The sequence below is a fragment of the Fukomys damarensis genome, unplaced genomic scaffold, assembly GCF_012274545.1.
Source record: "Fukomys damarensis isolate Sample0158 unplaced genomic scaffold, DMR_v1.0_HiC HiC_scaffold_5, whole genome shotgun sequence".
NCBI lineage: Eukaryota > Metazoa > Chordata > Mammalia > Rodentia > Bathyergidae > Fukomys > Fukomys damarensis.
This window is the reverse complement of record NW_022900917.1, coordinates 69,482,637-69,502,312: the sequence shown is the minus strand read 5'-3', so window position 1 is coordinate 69,502,312 and position 19,676 is coordinate 69,482,637.

The window sequence follows — 19,676 nt, the reverse complement described above, 5'->3', positions numbered from 1 at the left end:
CTTCTCAAATATTTATTGCGTATTTTCCATGTTCCAAGCACTCTTCTAGATAGTGAGAATGTAGTTGTGAAGAAAACATACATGCTTCATCTTCATATTGAAAAAGATCTGTGTCTGCAGCTTGTATTTTTCCATAGGAAAAGTTTTAGAGATGGAATCTCTAAACCTAGAGATGTGAATATGCATGAAGTTTATTGCTTCCCAAAAGTTTAGATTAAAAGTACAAGATCCCAACAATGAATGTAACTGTTTTGTATGCCTAAAATGTACCAAAAAACTTAATGGAAAAAAAGTTTGGATTTGTTTATATTCCTTAGAAAAATAATTGATTCTGGCTAAATAGGATTTGGAGTCTTTCTTCTTCCAGATCCCAAAGAATTGAAAGGATTTTCAGGGCAGAGGATGATGAAGGTAGGAGAAGGGCAGATTGCGCCATACTTGGAGTGGGTTCTTGGTGTGACCAGAGGTGAGGTGATTTGGCCAGAGATGGAGCCGTGATGACATAGCAGCTACTTTCCAAACCCCTGAAAACACACTCTGCCCTTCCCACACCACAGCCCCACCCCATGAAATGAAATATTGTACCATGAGAGTCCCAGCCCCGGAAGCTTTCCACGAATGTCCTCTCACTAATGTGGTGACCAGAGGACAAGCCTGTGGCCACAGTGACTCAAATCCAAAGGGGATCCTATTGGGGCCTTCTTAGACAATAATAAAAGAAAAAGAAGATTTGCACTTTAAACACTGCGCAGAGGCTATGACTTCATTTGTGCATCAATTTTAAGATGTCTGTGCACTGTCCTGGGCATTGAAGACTTGGAAATAAAATGATTTAATCGATATGTTCAATCTGACCTGGATCTCGCCTAGTCCACTGACTTACCCTCCAACAGCAGCTAAATTGCTCCCATGAAAATCAATAATATTTTTTTCCATTTTGACATGTATGAAAGTACTCCTGATATTTATTGTATCCTGATATGTTTACTGATAGTTTAGTGAAAATTTGACAAATCTCTGGAACCTCTGCAGAAATATGGAGATTAACTGGAGTTGGCTGCCATAGCAAAGATGCATGTTTCACCCCACAATGCAATTCAGGTTTCCTGGGAAATAGACTCTAAGTTATTGATTTGTGTGCAGGAAATTTACTGTGTACTGCTGCTCCAGTGAGCATTTGTGGGAAAAGGAAGGAAGCAGTAGTGGGCAGAGGACAAGCTGAAAGAGACTCAGTCAGAATAGAGGACCCAGCTGATTTCACAGAGCTGGGAGCTGATGGCCCTTAGAAGTGCTCCATGTATCCGAGGAGATTGCCCCTTTGTAGATCCACTTGGACAAGTCACTGCCATGGACTACATTCAGGGCAGGGATTGACCTTGGCCACAGTGGCTCCCTTGCTGATGGAGGTGCTCACGGGAAGCTGTCAGTAGCCTCCCTTTCCTAGCAGTTAGGGGAAAGGCACTCTGGTCCTCAGTAGAGGTTCTGGATGACACACCACAGAATCCATGGGCCAGGGGATTCAGTGCTTTCTGCTTTTATGTTTTGCTCTTATCTCTGCAGTTGGAATATTTGTTCTCCTTTTGCAGGCTCTGCTTCCACAGTTACAACTGAACCTGTGGAATGTTGAAAGCTAACTGTCTAATTGAAGCTGAGTGTTGTAAATCACCAGTGATGCAACTGTGCCCAGTGCCCTTTTAGTCCCAGTTTTGGGCTCCATGATTGTCGCCATTTTAGATGATCTGATCCTTTTTTGTCTTGAATCTAAAATGACATAGTGGAATAAAAATGTACAGGAACCTGGAAGGGTTTAAATCCCATCTCTGCCACTTGTTAGCTCTGTGGCATTAACAATTCATTAAACCTCCAGGAATCTTGGTTTTGATGTCTATAAAATGGAATGATAATCATAATTTTAATAGCATAAGGATTTTATGAAATAACATATCTGTAACCTAGATGAAATTTATCACACCCTTGAGAATAATAGGAGCAAAATAATTATAATGGTAACCACCACTATCAAGTATTTGCTCTGTGTTTAATACAGTAATCAGGACCTTTTACACCTTTTATTTATTTAATCTTTACATGAAAATAATAAAACAGTTATTTGATTGTTAGATGGCAGGAGTGATATTCAAAATATATAACAACTCAGATATAAATAAATAAGAATGGGAAAGACAGAAACAATGATAGGATGGTTTTATTATACCCATCTGTAAGAAGGGAATATTGAAGTACAGAAACTTGAAATAGCTTGATCAAGGACACAAAACCAGTAGGCAAGAGGTGGCATTTAATCATGGACACTCTATCTGCACAGACTATAAAATTAAAGAGTTTTCTATACTACCTTCCAGTCTCAAGATATTGATGGTATTGCTGTGAACCTTTAATTTTACTACCTTGGAAAGCCCTAAACCTTCTTGACCATGGAAATGCAGCCATCATTGCTACATATTTTCTTACTAACAACCTTTTTCCACCTAATATAATTCCCAGGGGTTACTGGACTGAAGTCTAATGTGAGCTGTTCTGAGCCAGTGTGATTATTGTAATTATAAAAGATAATGGCAGTTATTAAGAGTAATTTTGGTAAAAAGCAAACATAAAAATTGACTTTATTTAAATAGTAAAATCAGGAGCATCATTAGAAAGGAGGCTGAGGAAGAGAGTGATTCTGAGGTCTGAAAAATGTGAGGGTGACATTAACAAGAAACCTTCAGTAATGAAATGAGAGGGACTAGGATAACCTTGTCAATTCCCCTCACACAGGGTCTTTGACGAGGACAGAAGCAGGGACTTAACCCAGAAAGCACTGTTCTGAGTCAAAACAGGTTAACTGAGTTTCAGAAAACAAAATATGTACTCAAGACGGAGATATTGTATAAGCAGAGAAGTGACTTACAATTTCTTTGATCTTTGTATGAAACAGACACAAAAGGAACTCCTAGGAGAGCATTCCCTTGAAGCCACAGTTGGCATCTCTGCAGCTTGGGTGGCAAGAGAAGGGTGAAAAACCTAACTTCTAGAGTAGGATCCTGTGTGGTGGGTGTGGGTATGTGTGCGTGTGGGTGAGGGGAGAAAGATACAGACAGAGACAGAGAGACAGAGACAAAGAAAAAGCAAATATCTGTAATAGTTTTGGTGGTGGTAGTGACAACAACTGTGTGAGCACCTGTTAAATTTATTTAAACACACTTGCACACACAAGCACCACTCATGAAATAGTACTTAAAAAGATGAAAGATGGAGCCAATGTTCTTGAGCCTTGTGCTAACAATCACCATCCTGTATCGAAACTTTGAGCCACCTTTTTTGCCTCTGCATTGAAATCCAAGCCCTGCCTACACTGTGCTTCCTCTGTCTGCTCTGACTTTGATGATTTGGGCCTCTGGACTTCCTCACTTGATCTGTTTCCTCCTGCTCAAGCCTTAGCCCCTCACTATTATCTCAGCAAATTTGTTCTAATTTACAACAGCTGAATGGTGGCTGAAGTCAGAACCCTAATTAACATCCTTTACTCTTAGAACAAGTGGGTGCCTCCATCTATCTTTCAGACCAGTCAGGCACACGCAGGCCACAATGAAGGCAAATCTCAAAGACTCTAGTATTAGTCACAGCAAATGCCACAGTTTAATTTCTATTTTTATCATCTAACCAAGAACATACATTAAAACCGGTATTCTTTACCTTCCTAAGGTAGTAAAAGTCAAGCCTATATTCTTTACCTACCTACCTTCTTACAAACAGTGGCTACTAGGAAATAACTGAAACTTTTAGGATTTTAATAAAGGTGTGGCTGAGGTTAATAATAGTTAATAATAGTGTCAAACATACATCTAATTCAGGCTGAGCTTCTTGATATGAGCCCATTAAGTAGAGATTTTGAATTTAATGTTGCAGCTCATGACGTTAAAAAGTGTTAATAGTTAATGTGGCTGATTGGCAGAAGAGTAGATCAAAAGGTGGCGCATTGTGGATGAGTTAAAAATGCCTGATATTCTTGGTTTACTGCTGATGAGGGGATTCAAACCCTTAGGGAAAATGGGGATGCTGGAGTGGAATTATCATATTAAACCTAACCCTCCACATTGGGAGAATCCAGAAATGTACCATTCACTAAGACCTTAAGAAACAGATTTGTGAGTGAAAGAAAACTGAAACAGCTGAAACAGGAGCATCCAAGGCAAGGCTTTATTGGGGGGCGGGAGAGAGGCAGGCCTACCTCAGACAGTGGTGAGAGAGACTGAACCTGGTTGGGGTGAGGTTTATAAGGGTTTGGGAGCACATCATGTCTAAGTGGGTGATAGGTTAGTGCTAGTTACAAGAATGGAACTGATGGCAGGTTTGAACATAGAGGCAGGAAAGACTATAATCGAGAGAGCTTTGTGATGGGAAAGTTAGGTTACAGTTTCCCCCAGGGTGTCTTATTTTCTGCAGAGAAGAGCCATTAGGATGTGGGGCTGCTGGAGCCATTTTATCTAACAGTGAGGGGAGCACCAGCATTCCTGAAAAGCCCTGTCAGTTCTCTCCTGTGTATGCCACAGCTTATCTGATGGGGACTGCAGTCCTTCCATTGGGAAACTTAAAGGTAATCTGCTTAATTGGATCCTGGAGTGGCAAAGGTCAAGCAACCACCTTCAACTGCCAAAGACACAATGTGCATACTTACTGTACTAGACAGCTGAAGCAAAGCAATGCTCTGAGTGGTCTTACATATGTAGACCTATGTAGACCTATGAATGAATATTTGTGGCACCCCCAAAAGCGAAATAGACCAGAAGCCTGCTAAAATTTTACTGAATTAATATAAGCAGAAAATTTTCAGAACAAATAAATAGAAACATATGTCAAGCCACAGAAACAGAGAATCATGGCCAAAGAAGTGAGCCAATGGGCTTATACACATGGAACTCACTGGATTCACCATGCTCCTCACCTTTGACTACATCCTCCAGCTGTCCTGCATGCAGTCACCCATTGCACTGTTCTACTCCTGATTCTGCAGGACATTATAGGTCAACTCAGTAGATCCTCTCACATGTATAATCTTTAACTATAAAGATTATTATGAGATAGATAGATGATAGATAGATAATTTAATGTGTTGTTCTGGTTAAGTCTAACTGAAACATCATCCAAGGGGCTCCTACTGCAGCTGGAGAAGTGAGCATTTACAAGCAAAGGCCTGGAAATAGTCTGTTTGGAGTTTTATTAATAAAGTCAAAAGCTGTTACTTTGAGTTCCATGCTGTTGAAATGTGAATATAAAACATAATGAAATGCAAGTCACCTAATGTTTTCAAATATTACAGGTCATGAGCTTATATTTTTTACACCCATGAATAAACACAACTCCCTGATGGACAGGATTTTGTTATTTGCTTCTGCTAAGATGGGTGTGTATTTGAGGATGTCTGCCTATTTCTTTGTGTGTGATGTTCTGTTTCACTTTGTCTAATTCTCTTTTACAATTGCACACTGCTCCGTTGTCTTGTGCCTCTGACTGGTGCTACAGAGAACTTTCAGGCACATCAGACCTTCTCATTATAAGCAACTTTATGTCTAGCTATCCAGCAGGTCTGTCTCACCTACATCAATATTTTCTAGGAATAAACTGTACTATTTTGCCCCACATATTCAATTCTTCCTTTATTTCAAATTTTCTTTCAAGTATAAAGTACACAAGTTCTCTTTAAAATGTATACAAGTTAGTCTCTGATTTCATGCCTTTGTGTACCTTATCTATTGTCAAGAATATGTCCATTTTTATTGATGATCACTACACTATCTCAAAGCTTTCATATTTATTCTCTAATATAACTTATGTCCCCTAATTTTTATGTTAATTCTATAATAGTATTTTATCTCCCTTTCATATAATTTTATTTAGCCATCTTTGAACATTATTAAACCCATATAATAAATATTATATATATATAATATATATATACATATACATATATAACCAATTATATGCATGTGATATATAGAAGTAGATTTTTTTCTAGGTTATTCATTTTTCCAGACAGGATTTAATATATATATGTATATCTGAGAAGTGGATATGATATATATATATATGTATATATATATATATACACACATACATATATATATATATATATATATAGGAGTATACTTAGCTGTCATATTAAAGATCACATAATTTTGTTGATCATATTTCTCTAGTTTGTCATTGTGAATCACAGCTTCTCATTAAGTTCCCAAGTTATCTAGAATCTACTCTTCTTTGTATAGATCTGTTGTAAGACCAGGACATTTCAGTCAGAAAGAGAAGGCTCAGTAATAGCATCTTTCATAAAGTGTTGCTTTCTTTTTTTGAAATATTTTTAAATGCCCTACATCACCATTTGTATCCTTGAAAGTAGGTCTTATATACATGGGTGGAAATGCCTAAGATTTGATCACTACATCAGTTCACCACGCATCTCTGGGAAATATGAGAATCATTTCTGCACACACGTGTGTGTGTGTGTGTGTGTGTGTGTGTGTGAGAGAGAGATAGAGAGAGAGAGACCCAAGCATGTGCACCTGTGCTAAGATCTTGAAAAGGTTAAATTAGAGGTTCTTAATCACAGGGATTTTTAAATTTCCATTTTTGTGTGTTAAGTTTGGACATTTAATGTTCCACAAAGGCCAATGTATTTAAAAGGTTAGTGGTTTGTAAATGGGAAGGGGAGGAGGGGGTGAAGGGAGGGCAGGGACAAGGGGAAAAAATGAGAACCAAGACCTGTCATGTAAAGGTACAAGATCCCAGTAATGAATGTAACTGTACTGTATACCTAGAATGTACCAATAAACTCAATAAAAAGAAAAAAAAATAGAATCTGAAAAAAAAAAAGGTTAGTGGTGCTAGTGGCAAGCCACAGGACCTTGAGGAGGGTGGTTCTTGTATCAGTCAGTGCTCATTAGAGAACCAGGTTTAATGTAAGATCCTTATATAAAAATACAAGGATTTACAGAGTAGGGCTTTACAATGGCCACCCAGAGTCATGTGAGAAAGGGTCCAGAAGTGCTGTCGGCATGACAGAAATCACAAGGATCCAGTCAAAGCTCAAAGGCCTGTAGCTCACTGCAGTGTTCCATGCAAGTCCATACCAGGAGGCCAAAGGATCTGAGACAGAAAGTTGAAGACTCTGTGCTGGAAGCCAGGAGATGATATCCAAACTGAAGTGAAGACTGGAATTCCTCCAAAAACACAGAAGCAAGCCTTCCTTCTTCATTTCCCTTCTATTCCACCCAGGCTACAAGCTATTGGTTGGAGCTACTCACACCCAGGGTGGGTCTTCTGTCTTCATTAAATCCCTTCAGCAACACCTAAAACTGTGCTGATCATATTTGTTGTGCTTTACTTACTTTACTTGACATAGTCAGTTAACTATCACAATCCACCCCTTGTCAGACTGGCAATCAGGCACATTTCTTTAAACAGTACTTAGTCTCCAGGTACAAAGAAAAGTTCATAATTATGCCTAACATGTGTATAAGTGGAAATTTACTAATTCCCTCCCCCAGAATAGAAGACAAGTGTGGGTTTTTTTTTGTGGGGGGGAGTGATGATGGTTACTCCTAACATTTCATAACTTGAACATTATAACATAAGTCTAACGATACTTTAGAACCAATAATACATCTAATACAATTAGTTGGGCTTTCCTTACTCAAGTTAACACAATCATTTAGCTGTGACGGGGCTAGTAGGAATAATTTAGATCATTGGGAGCATGCCTTTGAAGGCAGTGATGAAATCCCTGTCTCTTCCCCTTTTGCTTATTGGTCATGAGGTGAGCGGTTTTGTTTTCCCATATATTCCTGCCTGCTATGCTGCCTCCATACCAGAGGCCTGAAAGTAACGGGCCTTACAGTCCTGGGAATAAACCCCCAAAACTGAGTCAAAATAACCTTTTACTTTATAAGATGACTATCTCAGCTACTTTTATTGTAATGGAATGCTGACTAATATACCTCAGTATGCCTATTATTAAGCTCAGATTAGGTGGCAGAACTTTTCTCATTTTACTTACTTTCTCTATTTTCCTGTACCACTTCTAAGCACTCAGGAGTAGAAGTTGATAAGAATGTTCAGTGTTTTCTTCAGTAGTCACTTTTTTTTCCTCTATGAGTCAACAGTATATTTGGTATTTTTGATTGTTTGCTTCCAGTGAATAGTTTTGCTTACTGTTATGTTTGCTCGCTGTGCTATGTAAGAGGAATAAAGATTGTGACTCTGATTTACTCCATCATTTCACCAGGATGCTTCCAGAGCTACATTCCATACTCCCTTGCAGTAATCAACTTAGTTCTGACTGTTGGCCACCTGTGTCACTGCTCCATCCTTGACTCTCCTACAGATCACCATCCTCGTGATCCTCTCCAAACTGCCATAGAACTGTACACATACTTTCAGTTGAGCTTGCCTCAAGTAACTAGGAATACGGAAGTAGTAAAGGCAAGAAAAAAACACATATTATCTACTTAAATTCCTGTAGGTTGCATTTGACAAAAATTGGCTCAGACCAATTAACTGACAGTCACATACACACAACTATTTTCTGAGAGAGTCATGGATTATGAATGAAGTACACTTGATTTAACAGAAACAGAGCAACTCTGGATCAAGACAGACAGATTGGAGCCCCACTCTACCAATTATAAGCTATGTAAGTTTGAGTGAATTATTTCATGTCTCTTTATTTCCTTTCCCTACCTGTGAAACTCTCAGAGGGTTCTGACAAAAATCTAAGGTGAGGATGAATGTACAATGTTTGGCACTATGTCTCCAGCATAGTAAGGACCTGATGAACTGTTGTAAACATTATTATTAAGCACACTTACAGTGATAATTAGTGGCTGTATCAATTTGTTGTTACTGTAAGAGAAACAGCCCTACAATACAGTCATTAAAATGGCAATTGTTTATCGTTCTTCTTGAGTGTATGGCCCAGTGAGGGATTGACTGGCCTGAGCTGGCTCAGCTGGCCTGTTCTGTGGCTCCCTGCCTAGATTTGGCCTGCAAGGTCACGTTCCTCTTGGCTGGACTCACTGAGCTATCCTGTCCAAACTGGACAGCTCACACCCATGTGCACTGTCTCCTGGAGTGGATGATTAGGCTCCGATCAATTAACATTGGTTCTGCACCATATGTCCTGTTCTCCCTTGAGACCAAAGTGTAGGTGTGTTCTTCTCACGGCTGCAGCAGAACAATCCACTGGGAAGATCCACGCATGTCTCTAAAGGCTGAGGCTCAGCCCCAGAACTCCTGCCTCATCTGTTCGCTAAAACCAGTCTCACAGCTTAGCCCGAAAATAAGAGACAAAAGGCTTGAATATAGGGTGAGACAAAGATTCCCACAGCACAGGAGGATGACTATAGTTCAGAATAAGCTACTAGGTATTTTAGGAAGATCTGCAAGAGAGGAGCTTGAAGCATTCAAACATAAAGAAATGATAAGGAGTGGGAAATGCTAATTATCCTGACAATAATTATGGCTATTTGCATGTATTGAAATATCACACACAACCTCATTAATGTGTTTAATACTTACATGTTAGTAAAAAATCATTAGATAGCCACAATCTAGTACAGTGCTGAATAAAGCCTTGACTAGGGAGGTAAAGCTTGGGGTTTAAGAGTCAAACTAACCAAGATTTAAGCCCAGTTTAATCTCAGAATATTTCTCTGCCCTTAGTTAAATTATAAATCTTATAAAACTGATTCTTCTAATGTTAAAAACAGAAATAATTATTTGTCATGTAATACTGCAAGGCTCAGAAATAAATTCACAAAATGGCAAATAATATTTAATAGCTGGTAGTAATTATTAGTATTATGTTCTACTTTCATTCTATGGTTCTTCAGACAACATTAGAAGATATGTTATTATTTGAAAGGATAAAAGATGCTTTTCCTCTCTAAGTTGAACAAATTCTTATTTATCTTATGCAAGAAAAACAGTTACTAATGCTTATCATGCCTTTTTTTCACAACTAAAGGCAAACATGTAAATACCGCCATGAATGAATGCATATTTAATGGAAAATGTAACATGATTTATCTGCTAATTAGAACCAATTAGACTCTGGGGGTGACAGGTGAATGATGTGGTAATACAAATATCTGAATGTGACAAAACCAGTAGAGTTTTCAGAAGAGGTTGGTGCTGGGCAGAAGAGGGCAGGCCAGATGCCAGGGAGAGGGTCCTGTTTATGAGGATTCATTCTGAGAGCTGGCTGGCATACAATTTGCATAATGTGGAGCACAAGACCACAGCACAGCAAGGGGCAAATAGAAAGCTGAGATGAATGGTTGGAAAACAACATTAATCAGGGAGAAAGCTGGCATCGACCTTATGGAATGGAACTAGTGTAGCTAAGGGGTGTGTGGGACCCTGAAATTAAGGGATTTACCTAGAATTTTTCTTTCAGAAGGAAGTTAGTGCAATTCAAAAGTACTTCTTGAGTGTCTTCCACATGCTTGCCTTTGGAATTATAAAATAAACCAGACATAACTCCTGCTCCATAGTGATACATCATCTATGTTAATTTCCATCATGCACACAGATGGCCAAACTCTGAAGAATAGTATACTGGGAGTAGTCATGAAGAGCTATGGGCACACAGAAAAAATAAATTAATTGAGTAGATTTAAACTGTGTTTACATAAACAGAAGATTTTAATAGATTTGGAGGTGAGGTCAGTTATCATTAGTCAAATTAATATAACCTTTCTGTCTATTCCAAGCAGTGAGAGGAGAGACAGCTGGTGGGACACCAGTAGTAGGAAGCCATATCATTTAGGTCACATTAGGATACTGTATTTGGAATGAATTAAAACATTTTAAGAATTGCACTTGTACTAAGGATGGCACAATGATCACAGGGTGTTTGACACTGAAGAAAGTCAAACACTAAAGCTTCTGCTTGAGCACTAAACTTATCCCATGGGGATCTATGCTCTGAGAGGATGACAGATTAAAAAGTCAGGGAACTAGGGAGATAACTGACACTATGGTACCAGCTTTCAGTGAATTTCTGTTTTAATAGACACAACTGATAATTATAAACACATGGAAAAGAACAAATGGAAATGACTATCTTGAAGGAATCAAGCAGAAAAGGATAAGAAGATACACTTTAGATAGAGTTTGGAGATAAAGGAAGAGGAAGCTCAAGGGGGAAGATGGGAAGTAGCAGAGAGAACGGTGAGTAGAAGAATTCTGAGGTGCCATGTTGACAAAACTGGATGAAATCAGTTGGCCTGGAGAGATTAAAGGCAAATCTGGAATGGCATAAAATTGAGGAGGTATGCAGGAAAAAGATCAAGGGAGTTTTCAAGTCACGGGAACAAGTCTGCGATTTGTCTCAAAGAAGACACTAACAACTTGTTTCTCAGCACGGTTGTAAAGCATCAGCTTTGGGAAGATCCTGTGGCTGCTGTGGAGAGGGTGGCAGCGATCTGCCCATGGCACCTAGGGGTCATCACACCATCCTCCTAAGAGAAGTGGCCACCCTTCCTGGAATCACTGTCCATGTCTGGTGCTGGGCCCTATTTTGCCCAGGAGAGCTGTGTCCGTGATGCCTGGAGAGTGGGAGTCAGCTTGAGGACCTACTTTCCGGAGCTGGTGGCAGCCAGTGGAATGCTCACATATGAAATCACAGCAGCTTCTTAGCTTGCTCCTGAGAGTCACTTGCTTCATGGCTACAGGCCCAGACTGTTGGGAGTCCCACAATCATTCTAAAAAGTATAGTAACTTCCAGGAATGCTTCAGAAAACTGCCCAGACAAGAAAAACTGAGGCTTCACAAGACCACATAAGACATTAAATGAGTAGTCCTTCAAATATGATTTAGTGGACTCACCTGGAAATTAGTGTGGGGGCGTGTGCTGGAACAGTGGTGTCTCTCCTTGCCAATCCTGGAGTTTTTCCACAATGCCAGGGTGTGTGCAGCACCAGGTTTTCTTAAGTGTTCCAATATAGTCCATGCCTGTGTTAAAACACTTGTCTGGAAAATAGATCAAAGCCCTAAGTCATGAGTATATTATTCACTAACAGATTATCTGAAGAAAACAAAATATGAGTTAGAATTCATGATATAAACTATAAGTAACATCCCTAGTTACTGAGCCTTTGTCAAACATTTTATCTGCAAGACAGCTTGACATCTACCAGCTGATGTCAATGGCATAGGGGACTTCATATAAAAGGAGGACACATATGTGCATGATACAAATAACATGCATGAACTACTGGGTGCCCAATAAAAACTCATGAAGAACAAGCTTTTATGATACATGTCACCCTTCATCTGGAACCATAGGACAGTTGCAAATGACATAAACTGACAAACTGTAACATATTCAAGCCTGGGCTTCAAAAAGTCCAACTCCTGAACTTCAGCAGGCAGAGGGTTCAACTTCAGTGTGGGAGAGGGCAGGTCTTCCCAGTGCACAAGCTTGTCACTGCTTCCTCCATCACACTTCCTGCTCCAGCATCTTACAAGCACAGCCGGTCCACGGGGAGCCTTCGTTGTTCATTTAATTTTTCATTCCTGCTGTCCCTCTTTCCTTGTCATGCAGCTAGAGTCTTCTTTTGTTTTAGCATCTAGTCCAAGTCTCACTGTCCCCAACAAGTTTTCCTTGCCCTCCTAGGAAAGTTGCTTCCATCTGCACTTTCCTCATTTCCTGGGCCTGCTTTCTCTCTGCACTTACTATATGTGTGGTCTTTATAGTCATAATTCCTCATATCAAAGAACCTTTTGCTTTTTAAAACCCTCAGTGCCTGGCAGAGAGCTGACATACTGGTGGTCCTTTAGCATCTACCTGAGTCGCTCACTGTGCATCCTGGGCTCCATGTGCAAAGTTTCTGATGGGTCTGTGGCAGACCTGAGAATGTTCATAGCTAAAAGTAACCCAGGTGACGTTGATGTCACCACACTAGGGACAAACTCTGAGAACCACTGCTAAACGCCATAGTTAAGTTGTACTAAAAATATTCATGTTACATTAAATAAATACTTATGAGTTCAGCCTATAGAGTCACCTGTACCTTTATTTAAGTCATAATTCTCCAAGATAGAGGACGTGGGACAAGTGACTCCGGCTCTCTAAACTTCATTTTCTTTATCTGAAAAAATAACAAGTGCCCTCAAAAGTACTAAAGCACTTCCCATGATACTCCATGCAACGTGAACTCCTCCTAGTTTGACTGGGAGGCAGAAGCATCAGGAGGAGGGAACACAAGAGAAGGAGCAGAAAGCAGCGGCGCAACAATCCCTCAATGAGACCCAGCCTCACATGTGGAGCCCAGCAGTGAGTTCAATTAAATACTACACACATTTACTTACTGGAGGATCCTATTTCCTTAACATCAGCAGATAAGAGAGCAGTGATGTGTGACAGCCCCTGGGGTGCTGGGAAGAATTTATTTTGAGTGTTCTACATCAGTCAAGTGATTAATATATGCCCCACTTCAGTGGACGGCTCACAGAATGGAGTCTGGTGGGTTTCCACCAGGGCTCACCACTAAAACCTGTTCATTAATAGATAATCAGTTCTGCTGATCTGTTCCTAGGCTGCCTTTCAGCACAGCTGTTTCCCCCATGCTGTGATTTAAGCTCTGTTAGCACTGATGACAACAGTGCTCTGTTGCTTCTTTTCTCAATTATCCTTGTTATATAGCTTTGCCATGAAGAAACACACATCTGTAAACTATGTCACTTGTATAAAACAATAAAGACGTTGTTAACCTAGGCTAGTTTGATCCTTCTCCATAGCTGGTTAGAAAGTAAATGATTTAGTCAATCGTCAAATCATGGGTTTGTTAGGAGGTGATAGCTTGTCCATAGTCTAGCTTCTAATGTTTCCTGAGTAAAGACAGAAATTTCACAAGTAATAATATTTAACAATTGGACTCTTACCTGTGAAGTTAGGTAATATGATTTGTGTCAAACTTTTTTTTTTCATTTGAACCTTACAACCCTAGCAGGTAATATCTATTGTATTCCCAGATTAAAAGCCAAGAGACTCAAAGACGTTAAACCTATTACCTCAGTTTGCACAGCTTATAAAAGAAAACCTTAGGTCATGAGTCTAGATATATGAAGTCTGTGTTCTAAAATCATGGTTTTTAAAGATTAATGGGCACAGAAATGTCTCAGACTAGGGATGTTTGCTTGAGATTCGAGCAGCCTGAAAAGACATAGAGCTGTAGACAGGGTTAAACATCTTCTGTGCAGCTCAACCATACTCCACTTGTTGAGCCTCTGTTGAAGGCCCCAGCCACTGCTACTCACAGCAGTCCTGAGGGCTTAATCTCCCTCCAGCCCTCACAGCAGTCTACATTTATATTAAAGCACACAATAGTAGCCACATGTTAGCAATGACCTTGGGTATATGTTATCTACACCAGCCAGCACTGACCATGGCTACAGAAGACTTTTACACTGGGATTTCAGATGCATCTGTGCTGGAGCTCTGTCGACACAGAACCTACTACTTTCCAAATTCCCTTCCCTTCACAGCCTGAACTAAAGCACTGCCATCTTGCACTTTCATGTCTCCCTACAAGCAAAAAGGATTCAGAAGATTTAGGATAGGGTCAAGAATCTACAGTTATCCCAATGCCCTGATGAAGCTTAGAGGTTCTTTGAATACCAAGTACAAAGGTCAGAGAAGAGAAACTTTTCTCTTCCATTGGGCCAAACCAGTTGACTCCATCTCATTTCTTGGCCACCAAATCTTTCAGAGTCTCTGTTGACTTTTAACTTTGATTTTGCAAGTGTTATTGAATTGCTCTTCCTGGGCAAAGCTTCATTCTAGGGCCTGGATGGAAAAATATACAAAAATATTAAATCTAAAAACTAAGCATTTGCTGCTTCTCCAGAGTACTTGTAGTCTAGAGGAGACAAACAGAATAAGGTATACTCAGCTATACTCAGTACAGTATGGTGTTTACTCAGCCATAGCCTGAATACAGGACTAACCACTCTCTGCATTTACCTTAGATTCATATGTCAATGAAGTGAGAAAAGATCTACTGTTAAAACAGTAAATAAGGTCTGTGAAGTTAAACCAAGGTAGACCACAAGTCTCCAATGAACCTACCTGTCATAAATATTTGCTACGTATGGAGCTAAGGGAAGTAGGATGCTGCTCAATAGGAGTCTTCCCAATGTCCTTCAGATTAGAAGGTGTTATGGTTATTTTCTAGATGTCCAGTCAAAAGGGGCTTTGGGGAAGTGGCTGGATCATGGGCATGTGATACTGGATTAACACTATAACTGGATTAGTCTGTTAATTGGTTTAGCATGGCTCTTTGTGGGCACAATGGGAAAAATTCATCCTGGATATGGTTGGCACCAACCAATAGGCTTGTAGCCTGAGTAGAATAAAAGAGAAAGCAAAAGGAAGCTCACAGCTTGCTGCCTCCTGCTTACCCTTGCCATGGACTGTTTCTCTGTGATACTCCTTGCCATGCCATTGTGCCTTGAATCCAGCTGACTATGGACTGAAACCTCTACAAATTGTAAGACAAAATAAACACTTCCTCTTTTAACTTGTGGCTCGTGGGTATTGTGTCCCATTGATGAGAAAGTAACCAGGACAGAGAAATATTTGTCAACCTGGGAAAATTTGTCCCCCAGGAAGTATTTGAAAATGCCTTGAGATACTTTTAGTTGTCACACCTTGGGGGAATCCAACAAGTATCCAATTGGTAGAAGCCCCAAATATACATTACAAGCTCCTCCTCTCCCATTCTCCTCATCCTCTCCCTTCTTTCAAAGTATTTATAATGTGAATAAAAGCCAAGACTGGAGGCATAACTCTTGATTGATACATAAAAAGGATCTGGAATGGAAGTAGGGCTTGTCATCCATGCTTATTTCAAACTATTTCTACAGAGCACAGAAAGTCCTAAGTGGACTTAACAGGTAATTTGACCCTCTGAGGCATTATCTTGGATGCCACGAGTTTGTTTTGCTAAACATGAAAAATAATTTATCTGCATTCTACAAAGTTCTGGGAAGATGGGAGCAGTGTGATAGGAGAAAGGACATTTAAGTGGGATGCTAAAGGACAAGAGGAGCTCACAGGAGTAGAAGATGAATAAAAGGTGTGCAGTAGGAAGACAAATTACCATATCCAAAATCCCAGTGGACAATGAGACTAGAGAGGAGTTAGGAGAACCATAAAAGACTCAAGATGACTGGAATGAGAAAAAAGATGGGGTATAAATGAGAAGGAAGTGGAGGACAGATCAGAAAGCTCTTCATTTCTTAGAAAAAGTCTTGAGTTTTATCCTCAGACTAACAGGAAGTCAATGGACACTTCTAGGTTATCCAGACTTCTTTCTCTGCAAACTTACCTAGAAACTTAACAACTCCATTCCAGAAATGTATCTTTGCCATTTATCCCATTTCCTTCTTCAAGGATTGACATCCTTCCCCAGATCTTCAGCCATAAAGAATCCCTACCACTATTCCACAAAACTGAATCAATTGCTTAGACCTAAAGGTATTTTTTGCTCTGGCTCCTTGAGGCTCTGTCCTCAGTTAATTTTTCTCAATATCTCAATATCTCTTTGACTGCCTATCTTTGTGCCTCTTTGAGCATCATCCCCTCCAATTTAGGTTAACCCTCATGTCTCCACACCATTTCCTGGGGTATCCCTCACTCTCTGCAAAGTTTGAAATGACTCAGTCCACATACTAAATTATGGCTAACCAAACAAGGTGACCAGTTGTTCTGATTTGCGTGAAACTGGAAACATTCTGCAAAGTGGGATTTTCATTTTTAAAAGGAGAAAAGTTCAGGGAAAACCATGATGAGTAGGTCACCATGCCATCTCTCCTATAATTTACAATGAGTAAACCTCACACAGTTTTGACAACAGGACTAGTTCCAATTTATTTTTGCTTCCAATTTATCTTTTCCTGCAAAATTTTAGTTCAGGCAATTTTGAGCTTGTAAATAGCTTTTAATCACATTCTCCCCTCCAGTGTTGGCCCCCATCTCTGTTTACTATCCTAGTGGTGCTCCCAGATACAGGTATAATTAATTAAGAACAAAAGCAAGGTGAGGATAATCATAAACAGCTTTAAATCCAGCCTGGGGAAATCAGTTGCCATTAGTTCAAGAAGATATCCAGCAGTGTGGAAATCACAATGTTTCCCTTAAATGCATTTCCAAAATGCTATTTTTTTCCTCTCTCTTGCCCTTTTTTTATTTAGAAATAAATAAAAATTCCAGCATTACTTTCAGCCTTGTTATATTGTTCCAGTGCCTACAGCTATTTGTTCTCCAACTGGTCCATTGCAGCTAAACTTTGTTTACCTATTTCAATTTTCACATGTGTAAGCCTCAGGCAGATTTGTTCTCCTATCTGAATCCCCAGCCTTATTTTCTGCGATTTCTGGAGCTTCTGGGCCAGAAGCAGTGAGCAGGAAAACATGCAGGTATAAAAATGCAGAACATGAAAAGCTCGCTGTAGCTTTGTAACAGTTTGAAGATATTTTTGCTGACATCTAAAATGTGCTAAAGTAACAAACTTGAAAACCTCCACTCATTCCTACCTTCCTGCCTTATCAGATATCTTCTCTTCGGACTTGGGTCCTTTGGAGTAAGCTGCTTCCCAATGTATATGAAAAATGGAGCCCATCAAAAAGTATGTGTGGAAATGGTTGAAGCTTTGGCCAGCACATGGGGAGCAGCTGTTATCCAAGAGAATTGATAGCATCCCAGGCCCAGCACAATCTGGCCACAATCTGTCTCTCCAGCCGCACCCTCCTTACCCCTACACACGTTATGCTTAGCCACGTGGAAATGATTCTCCAAAACCCATGATGCCTTTTCGTGCCTCTATTCCTCTTTGCATCTGCTATTTTCATAGCACAGAATGTGTACCATACCTCCTGTTCATGCTCCTCTCTCCTAAATCCCTACTGATTTTCTGAGATCTGGTTCAAATGCCATGTTTAAAAGTTATCAGGAATCCTGCAACAATTATTTATTTGTTCCTCTTTGCTCTCACAGCATGCTGCACGTGACTGGGTATATTAGGCCCCAACAGAGCCTAAGATCTGGAGACGATGCCAGCCTGGGAGGCCTTAGTGAGATGGTGTGGCAGTAAAATGAAGCTTCACCAGGAGCAATAAGGGGTGCAAGTGGAAGGGTGACACTGCTGCTCTGAGGCTAGTGGCTCGACATCTAAGACTCCTCAGAAGGTGGAGTGCAGTTATCCCTCTAACCTCAGAATCTGTTGTGGTGGCCTTTATGCTTGCCTCTCCAGGACTCTTTCCCATGCTTCCCCCCAGCAGCTGGGAGACCCTGCTTGTGCCACAGCAGGGGGCTTGCCCGAAAAGTCTTGACCAATCATGGATTTTTTGTTTGTTTGTTTGTTTGGCAAAGAGTAATTGGCCTGGGATGGGCCACAAGCCATCCATTAGAATCCTGTCCTGGGACAGACATCAAAAGCAGTGGGTGAAGCCACCAGGAAGTTGGCTCAGGAGCATAGGTGTAAACCAGTAACATTGGAAGGAAGGGCTGTTGCCATGGTGATGCTGACAGAAACAGCCAGCAGACAAAGAGTAAATTCATTTCTCTCAGCTTCTGCTTTTCCATCTCTTATTAGTGTCCCCTGTAGTAGCACGGAACCAGAAGCCAGTTGGCAAGGGGGGATTTATCTGCAGAGATACAGCTCCACATTAGTGAGCAAAAGTGACTGGACTGGAAGGGCTACTTGGAGTGGACATGCAACAACTTGTACAAAGAACAGACAAATTTGCACAGGCATTTTCCCACTTTTATTTTCTGATGGCTATGGAAAGCTATGGGTGCTCTTGGATCTCTAGACATACAGACACAAAAGAAATGGTCAGTAAAGTGGCCGGGGAACCAACAGGTTATAAAAGACTTTCAGGCTGTAAATGTGAAGCCACCCTGATGTTCTATCCTTAGTTCCTCTCTACTTTTCCTCTTTTTAAAGTAGTAGAACTGTGATCTGATTGTTGGAACCAAACAGGTAATAGCACTGTAAGCATCCATCAAGTCGGACAATGTTCCTTACCATCCTACTCAGTCTCCACACTTGGAGAACAGTTTCTTTACCTGTCACGCCTGTTTTCATTGTCACATCATGAGTACATCTGTATCCATTTCCCCATCAGCTAGGAATATCTTGATGAGTGATGGTCTGTCATCATTTTTGCAGTAGGTTCAATGGTTATGCTTTGGGATATTCATTCAACAGATACTTACTGAGCACATTGTATGTGCCATGTCCAGAATTACAAGACAGACACAAGGCAGTGTTAGCAGTTCCCCTCAGGACATTCACAATCCCATGTATTGACTGATGATAAAGATGTCCTGTGAGTGCGAACAGGCTACTGTGGGGTGCAGGGGCAACACTGGCAGGAGAAGTGCAGAGTGCACAAGAAAGGCAGTGTGGGGCCCCATCCAGCACGAAGCAAGAAGGGTAGATAGAGGATGGCTCAAGTAATTCATATTCAAAATTGGATGGGCTTTCACTGTAGTGAAGCAGGAAGCGCTGAGACTGTCCTCTTGGATCTCAAACTTGGCCACCTACACAATAACCTGAAAGCTTACTTCAGGGTAATATTCTGGTACTCCTGCAGTGATGTGAGACACT